At 41.0% G+C, this 8,785-nt stretch overlaps 1 protein-coding gene across 2 annotated transcripts in view; it reads right to left on the reverse strand.

The window, feature by feature from the left end:
* The window catches only part of plagl2 (pleiomorphic adenoma gene-like 2), a 125,016-nt gene extending 117,597 nt beyond the window's left edge, over window positions 1-7,419 (reverse strand). For both annotated transcript variants that reach the window (XM_069883914.1, XM_069883913.1), the window contains exon 1: window positions 7,292-7,419. The gene's annotated coding sequence lies outside the window, so the exon portion shown is untranslated. The remainder of the gene's footprint in view (window positions 1-7,291) is intronic.
* Window positions 7,420-8,785: the final 1,366 nt, after the last annotated feature.

An 8,785-nucleotide genomic window follows, 5' to 3' on the forward strand; every position in this document is an offset into this window, starting at 1 on the left:
AAATTGAAAATGCTTTCAAGATTATGGTTTGAAGAAAAATTATAACAAGCGTGATCATTTCCACAGATTGGAAGGAATAATGAGGAAAATTTGCTTCATTTTTTTCCCCCTCTTAAAATATGTGTCACTGCAAATAATATTTCTGGCAGAAAAATAACAAATAGAAAACATACATAGGTTTTATCAGCATTTAAATTGAGAAAACCTCAATACATCCAACACTAGTTCTGACAAAGGGTTTAACCCAAAATGTTAATTATTTCTATTTCCATCGATACTCCCTGACCTGATAAGTGTTTCCAGCATTTTATTGCAGATTTCCACCATGAGCAATTTTTATCCATTTTCATGTCCCACTGAAAAGTCTTTTTTTTTTTTAATTAATGCTAAGATTTCTTATCTCAGCATTTATTGTCAAGAAAAATTGACAGTGCGATACAAAAACAATAAATTGTGAAGTATGGGAAATGGAATGAAAGTGGATCTGAACAGCTGAAGAGTTCGTCATCATAAGGGATTCAGTCTCAATTAGAATGTCAACTGATTCTAGAAAATTAATGATATTTTTCAACTCACTTATGCTCTGCCCTAATGCTTAGAACCACTATGATGGCATGAAAAACATTATTATAACTATAGCGGTGGGCACTCCTTTTTAAATCCAACTTTGGGCAAATAGAAAATGATCATCGACTTGGCAGGACAAAACATCTGTGCCACAAATCCCAAAGAATCTTGGCTCTTTGGAGGAAACCATATTTCTCCCAATAATTATCCCTTTGTTAAAGGTTTTCACTATTTCATATCCAGTTCTTAAAATGATAAATGTTAGAACTTTATGAAAAATTCCATCTCAACTTGCCCTGGCTAATTTCATTCCTTGACAGGTTTTAATCTCACCCATTTTATTTACATGCATATGCTTCTAGCTCTACAGAAATCAATGAAAAGTTGGAATAGTTCAGTCAAATGTGCAAACATTGTGCATTATTTAGATAACCCAAATTAAATTAGTAATAGTTACTTGATCAAGTACTCCATCTCCCTCAGTGTCCAACCAAAATTCTATTGCAATCACATGCAAGATTTTGACATTAAACTATATATCTTTTTAACAACCAGTTTAAAATTAAATAATTTCATTGAATATTCTGGCACAAAGGATAGAATTTACAGCTACACTAAAGACCAAAACAATTGCACAACTCCATATACAGTGTAAACACGGCCAGTACGTGTATTGAATAATAAAAGAGGAGATGTGCATTAGTATGGTGCTATACTCGCATCCACAACGCAAAAATTGAAGTCAACTTAAACTGCTGATGGCCAGATCTAGATGACATTTATTGAGTACTGTATCTTTTTCCTTCAACTATAACACTGTCACGTTAAAGCCATCAAGTGCATCTACCCCAGCAAATAAAGTGTTTAGCAAACAAAATAATCAAATCAAACAGTGTGGAAAGTAGAAGTTATCTGGATTGAATACAGAGAATAAATTCAGAACCAGTCACTAATTTACTTTGTTTTATACACAATTACAAATTCAACACAATTACAAATTCAACACAATCAATTAACTGTGGAAGCCAGAAAGGGTCAGAGATGTTGCTTTCAGATTCCCTTTTCACCAGCAGGACTGTTCTTTTAAATTCCAACTTTGGCAATGAACAGTGAATAGAAGGTAAAGGGAAATAACATTCATCCAAAGTTTAGAAAGACAATGACATTTGTTCCTTAGCATCATTAAGTTAATACACTGGCTTCAATTTTAACCTCAAAATGCATGGAAACTGGACACATTCGACAGATATACTCATTAACATAAATGTATAATTCTCCATAATAAACCACACATTTGTCTTCACTTTAAAAATACCTTAAAAACTACAACCAAATCTTTAATCTTCCTCACTTTAAATTCTTAACATATGAAAGAGTATTTATTGTACAAAAAAAAGTTCACATTCATGAAACTTGTTTAGATCTGTTCCAGTGACTTTGTAATAACTACTTTTAGCTTTTAAAAATAAATCTCTAAAAAAATCGATACTTCAAAAGTCTTTGGATCAGTTTTTTGACAAAAAACATGTCAAAGCATTAATAATGTTCAGCTCATTATTTTTAATCTTCCTAATCTGCAAGCAGGCACTACTTTCTCCAGGCAATAACATGCAAGTGGCCGTTTAATTCTGGTTAAATATAAGCAGTAAAACTGATCAATTTCCTTGGAAAAAAATGTGCCTTCCAAAATACCTCCCTCAGTGTTAAGGGCAACTGAAGGTTCCAAACTAAAAAGGTTGATATTGCTAAATCTCTGCACAAGTCCACGCCAAAGTTGAAAGCTACTGCAAAACGTTTTGCCGTGTGGTACAAAGGATGGGCTATAGAAATCAATTCACGTTACTGTTAGGTATTATGAATACATGTTGTGGATTTCTTGAAGGATAGGTTCACATGTCTTTTAAAAGCATCTCAATACTTAACAGTGAATGATCCATATGTGCAAATCAAGGTTTTGCCCTGAACAGTCAGATAGTTTCCTATAGATCACAAATTTACAAAATCTTATTCTGGAAACTGCAGTTACACGACCATGTGGAAAGTATGCTTTAAGCTGGGTTTTAAATTTAAACTGTCCAATTTCATGTAAGTGATAGCAAAAGAGCAATTTAAGTACAGATCAACAATACATTTTAGAAAGTTTTGCAATGACCAACTCATTTGGGAACTTTTCTACTTTGTTACTGAATAACACAGTTTAATGTTAATCAAAAAAAAAACCCTATATCAAATGAACAAAGTGTCAAATATTAGTCATTCATATTGATATTTACACTTGTAAAAATTCTGTATGTTATGATAATTCAGTCAATTTCACTTCAACCACAAAGTCCAAGTCAATTCTGAGCATAGGGATTCTCAACAAAACACTTTCAGGTATCCAGAACTCTAATCTTAGAGATAGAATTACAATAATAGTCTCTCAATAAAGATACGGTATTTCCCTTATAAAAACTTGATTTGTCAGTGATAAACTATTTACAGAGTTTATTTTACTCTCTATTGCTCTAATTTAGATTATCACTAATCAGATTAGACTTTGGTCTCTCTCACTTGTTGAGTGCTTATCAAAAGGCTTCTTCGATAGAAAAAGGTGTGAGAACACATACTGGATATGAAGATTCGTGAAGTTGTTTATAAAGCAGAAATATTTATATGCGACATATTACAGTAAAATTTTTCAAGAAATTTTGTTCTAAATGTAGCAGTTTTAAAACAGGGCACAGATATTATTCAAAAGAACTTCAAACTCTGAAGACCTTCCAGCACATTAATTTCTGAATGTTAAAAAGCCTGCATTATCCTTCTAGTAAGAAAATGGACTGGCAAATGCAAAAAAAGTAGCTTACAAAGAAGCTACAACTTTTTAAACTCTGCAGCAGATAGAATATTTTATAATTATGGTAAACTATTTGTAATAATTCTGTTGATTCTGTACAAATTTGAAATCTTCAGTTAATGGTGATTACATTTTTATTCTGTCCAAGTTATCTTACAGAAACGATTGCATAAAATGCAAACCATTATTGCATAATTTACTTCTTTTAAAATTTACTTAAAATGTTTCAAGACTCCATCAGTTTCTGTTCACACATGATAAATAGACAATAAAAAACTAGAACATTGAAAATATTAAATTTAACTTTAAAAATTAAAAAGCTGCAAATGTGACACATTCTCCCTTCATGCCTGCTTCTCCTTAACATGGTCAGAAAATAAACAAATTTACTAATCTTACAAGCACTCTCATAATTTTACACGTTTCCTTGACCTTTGTCTAAAAAAAATACAAAACTGTGCAAGAATTCACACAAAAAGAAACCATCCAGCTCTATTACATAGAGAAAAAACTTAAAAACTTTTAGAAAAATTGCAGGACTAGAACCTTTGTTTCTCCCAAGTTCCTTGAGTTGACAGGATTAGCAATTGCAAACAAATACATTATTAATTTTGTTTTGATTAATTTTTCGTTACTAGAGTTTGCATTTTTTGCAAGTGTCAAGGATATATTTTTCTAACAATTTAAAATCATTGAAGAGATTAAATTTGATGTCAAAACACTGAAGAATGAATTCTGAATGTGTTATACTGTTAGTTCGGTAAGTCAAGCAGCAAAAGGGGTCAGACAAATAGCTATTGCTACCACTTATCAAAAGAAAAGATTTAATTCAATATTTTATAAAATACATTTCTATTTAGTCCCTTGAAACGAAATATTGTATATTTGATTGAGATTATTACCCAAATTTGCATTTAACAAATTTTCTTTTTGTTTGACCAGGAATTCAATCAAATTCGTAAATGTACTAACAAACGTTTCATAATATTAAAGTTAGCAGCTTGTCATCGATATTCAAAAGCAAAAATGTTAACAAAATTTGAAGTTAATCAGATCACCATAAAAATCTGACTTCAATAGGTTTGTTATCCTTTTTCACTCAAGTCACATCAATTACAGTCTTGATACAAGATTTTTAAGGATATCAAAGAACTTGACTAATTTGTTACAATTTACACCAATACATCAATCAAAATTAATTTAAGACAATTTTAAAATACAAAGCTGTCTTGCATTTTAACAATTATTCCATCTCACCCAAACATTTGAGAAATTTGATGTTTCACACTTCAATTACTTTGCTATTAAAGTCTTTATTATTTTGATTAAATAAAGAGCAAAAATATATCTCTTTGAAATGTCTTACAATTACAAAGGGCTGTCAAAATATTCAAAATTTAGCAGATGAAAAGGACAAAGCATTCTGAAACAGATCAAATCCAATTTCATGACAAAGTCAGAATGATCAACTACAAGCTTTAAACATTCTAGCATTTTACTCATTGCTACCACACACCAGTTATATTTTAAAAAAATAATGAATATAACTAACAAGCCCAACACCAAATTATATTTTGTACTTGTAGCTTAAATTTGGTGTTATTTCTGAGATGAACTTAAGATTTTGTAATCACAACTCAAAAATACAATATTTAAAATATTAAACTCATTTTTGTAACATCTTGACTCTTTAAAGTTCAACTATCTGGAAACAAGATGATAGAATAGATCCCACTCGACTAAAATTCACACAAGTTTAACATTAATTTAAACACAATTTTCGAGAATTTACAATTTCAACGAACTGTACAATTTCACAATGAAACTTTACAATTTTAAGGAACTTGCTTTAAGCGACATTTTAATCTTTTTTTTAAACCAAGACAGGTAAATCAAATATCAAAAAATAAGCAACACTCTAAAAGATCATAATCTGGCAATTACAATTTTATATAATCATCTGTGATTATATTTCAACACTAATAGTGCATTTGTGTTTATTAAATGATGAAAATTCCATCCAAATGCTCGTTATTCACAGAATAAACAGATGACAAAGATTTTCAATTAGGATGTGAGCGATAATAGCTACCACACAACCCCTTTGGTAACAGAACAAACATTTAATCATGACCTGGTTTACTATAACCTCAATATAATTCCAGACTTCCAGGTAAACATGCTGTTTACTTCTTTCAGAGATGTCCTATGATTGGTTACAAGTCAACCAGACAAAAATCTCACTTGAGAAACACAAGCAAACTATAAACTTCGGATTGTGTTAGCAATAGGGCAAATAGAGAATAAACAAGATGCCACCCTGGAATCTGACTTTTGAAGTCAACACTTTGAATGCAACACAAACAAAATAAAAAGCAAATCTACCTGTCCAGTTAGAAGACAACTTGTTGAAACTATGAATCACAGGGAGTGTTAATCGTTTATCCCTAGTAAATAGGAGTCAACATATTAAAGCTCTTCTCTCAACTCCAAAACAATGAAATCACAACACGTTTTTCCAACGAGTTTCACCATTAATCTATGGAAAACAGTTGAACGCTTTCAAGAACTGTTATCTTTGAATCCCCCTTTCTCCTCACTCTCCCCCCTTCCAAGTCCACGAGCTCACGTGGTGCTGCAGAGAGGAAGGACAAAAGTTTTTTCTCTTCCCCCCCCCCCCATCAAATACTGGGCAATATTAGGAGCTCTTCGGTGCGATGGTCGATGAAACCGAACGAGGCGCCGGCGCCAACCCAACCCCGGGAGTCAACAAGTGCAAGAGCCGCACACGTTTTCAGACAAAAAAACCCCCCCAGATTCCGGCAGAAGGACTGGAGTTCGCCACCTCTTACTCGGTCACAGCCCAGCAGCGTGACCCACCGCCCCGGCTTCTGACTCGCGGCAACGAACCCACCAGGGAGAGGGGGAGAGGGGGAGAATAACCCCGTTCGAACGCTCACCAACTTCACGCGGCGCAACTCGCCGAGGGGGTCGAGGGGGTGGAGGAGAGGAGGGGGTGGAGGGTGGAGGAGAGGAGGGGGTGGAGGGTGGAGGAGAGGGGGGGGTGGAGGGTGGAGGAGAGGGGGGGGTGGAGGAGAGGGGGGGTGGAGGAGAGGGGGGGGTGGAGGAGGGGGGGAGGGTGGAGGAGGGGGGGGGGGTGGAGGAGGGGGGGGGGGTGGAGGAGGGGGGGGGGTGGAGGAGGGGGGGGGGGTGGAGGAGGGGGGGGGGTGGAGGAGGGGGGGGGGGTGGAGGAGGGGGGGGTGGCGTCCAAGCGAAGCGCTTTAACTCCCGAGACGCGCAGCCGCTTCCCCGAACGAAATCGCAGCCGCTCGGGGAAAAGTTACCACGTTCAGAAACCGTGACAAAAAGTCCGCTGCTGGAGACCCGACCCCCCAACCCCCACCCCACCCCACCCCAACCCCGCACCCCACCTCTCCCTCCCCCCCCCACCCCCCCATCAAGGACTCTCGCTCCCCGCAAAACCACTTTTTTAAGGGGAGGGGGGAATCGCATCACTTTCTACGATTCTTTTAAAACAAAACACCGAAAGGGGGGGGTCGGACTGGCAAAGTTTTTTGTTGGGGGGGGTTGCATCGAAGTGGGAGGAGGGGGGGAGGGGGAGGAAGGGGGGAGGGGGGCAAATGTCTTGCAGAGGGGGCTGCGGGGCGGGCAGAGGTTCCCGGGCAAGCGAGAGAAAGGCTGCGATCTGGTGAGCGCCAGCTCCCTCTCCTCCCCTCCTCTCTCTCTCACACTCACTCTCTCCCCCTCTCTCTCTCTCACACACACACACACACACCAACTCCCAGCAAAACTTCCCAGCACTTCACTAGTCAATTTCATCCCGACAACCCGCACCATTCGTTCCTGCGACCGGCCCAAACTCACCGCCGTGGACTCGGCATCTCTTTCCCGTAGGTTTTTGCACGCGGGCGGCCCTTTCCAAATTTTGGAAATTATTTTTCTCTATTTTTCACGGCCTAAAAAAAACTCTTTGCCCAGCTTCTTTTCAGAAGCCATTGTGCGGAGGATGCCGGGAGTGACGTCAGGGGGTTTCGCAACGTTCCGAGGCCGTCCCGGAGACCCGAGGTGGACGGACCGAGCGCATCCAACCCCCGCTTTGGTCCAGCGGCCGCGGTGCCGACGGGCCCCTTTAAATTGCACGGCGCTCGCCGCGTGGGGGGGGGGGGGGGTGGGTGTTGGTGGGGGGGGGGGTGGGGGGAGAGGCAGGAGGTGCCGGCGGGAGTGAAGTGGGACGGGAGTAAGACAGCGTCTCGCCGGCGTTGCCTGGACCTGATGGAGCCTGGACCAGATGGAGCCTGGTCCTGTTGGAGCCTGGTCCTGATGGAGCTTGGTCCTGATGGAGCCTGGTCCTGTTGGAGCCTGGTCCTGATGGAGCCTGGTCCTGATGGAGCTTGGTCCTGTTGGAGCCTGGTCCTGATGGAGCTTGGACCTGATGGAGCCTGGTCCTGATGGAGCCTGGACCAGATGGAGCCTGGTCCTGATGGAGCCTGGACCTGATGGAGCCTGGACCTGATGGAGCCTGGTCCTGATGGAGCCTGGTCCTGATGGAGCCTGGTCCTGATGGAGCCTGGTCCTGTTGGAGCTTGGACCTGATGGAGCCTGGTCCTGATGGAGCCTGGTCCTGATGGAGCCTGGACCAGATGGAGCCTGGACCTGATGGAGCCTGGACCTGATGGAGCCTGGACTTGATGGAGCCTGGACCTGATGGAGCCTGGACCTGATGGAGCCTGGACCTGATGGAGCCTGGTCCTGATGGAGCTTGGTCCTGATGGAGCCTGGACCAGATGGAGCCTGGTCCTGATGGAGCCTGGTCCTGTTGGAGCCTGGTCCTGATGGAGCCTGGACCAGATGGAGCCTGGTCCTGATGGAGCCTGGTCCTGATGGAGCTTGGTCCTGATGGAGCTTGGTCCTGATGGAGCCTGGTCCTGTTGGAGCCTGGTCCTGATGGAGCCTGGACCAGATGGAGCCTGGTCCTGTTGGAGCCTGGTCCTGATGGAGCTTGGACCTGATGGAGCCTGGTCCTGATGGAGCCTGGACCAGATGGAGCCTGGTCCTGATGGAGCCTGGACCTGATGGAACCTGGACCTGATGGAGCCTGGACCTGATGGAGCCTGGACCTGATGGAGCCTGGACCTGATGGAGCTTGGTCCTGATGGAGCTTGGTCCTGATGGAGCCTGGTCCTGATGGAGCCTGGTCCTGATGGAGCCTGGTCCTGATGGAGCCTGGTCCTGATGGAGCTTGGACCTGATGGAGCCTGGACCTGATGGAGCCTGGTCCTGATGGAGCCTGGTCCTGATGGAGCCTGGTCCTGATGGAGCCTGGTCCTGATGGAGCCTGGTCCTGATGGAGCCTGGTCC

This window comes from Narcine bancroftii, chromosome 6 (genome assembly GCF_036971445.1).
Source record: "Narcine bancroftii isolate sNarBan1 chromosome 6, sNarBan1.hap1, whole genome shotgun sequence".
Lineage (NCBI taxonomy): Eukaryota > Metazoa > Chordata > Chondrichthyes > Torpediniformes > Narcinidae > Narcine > Narcine bancroftii.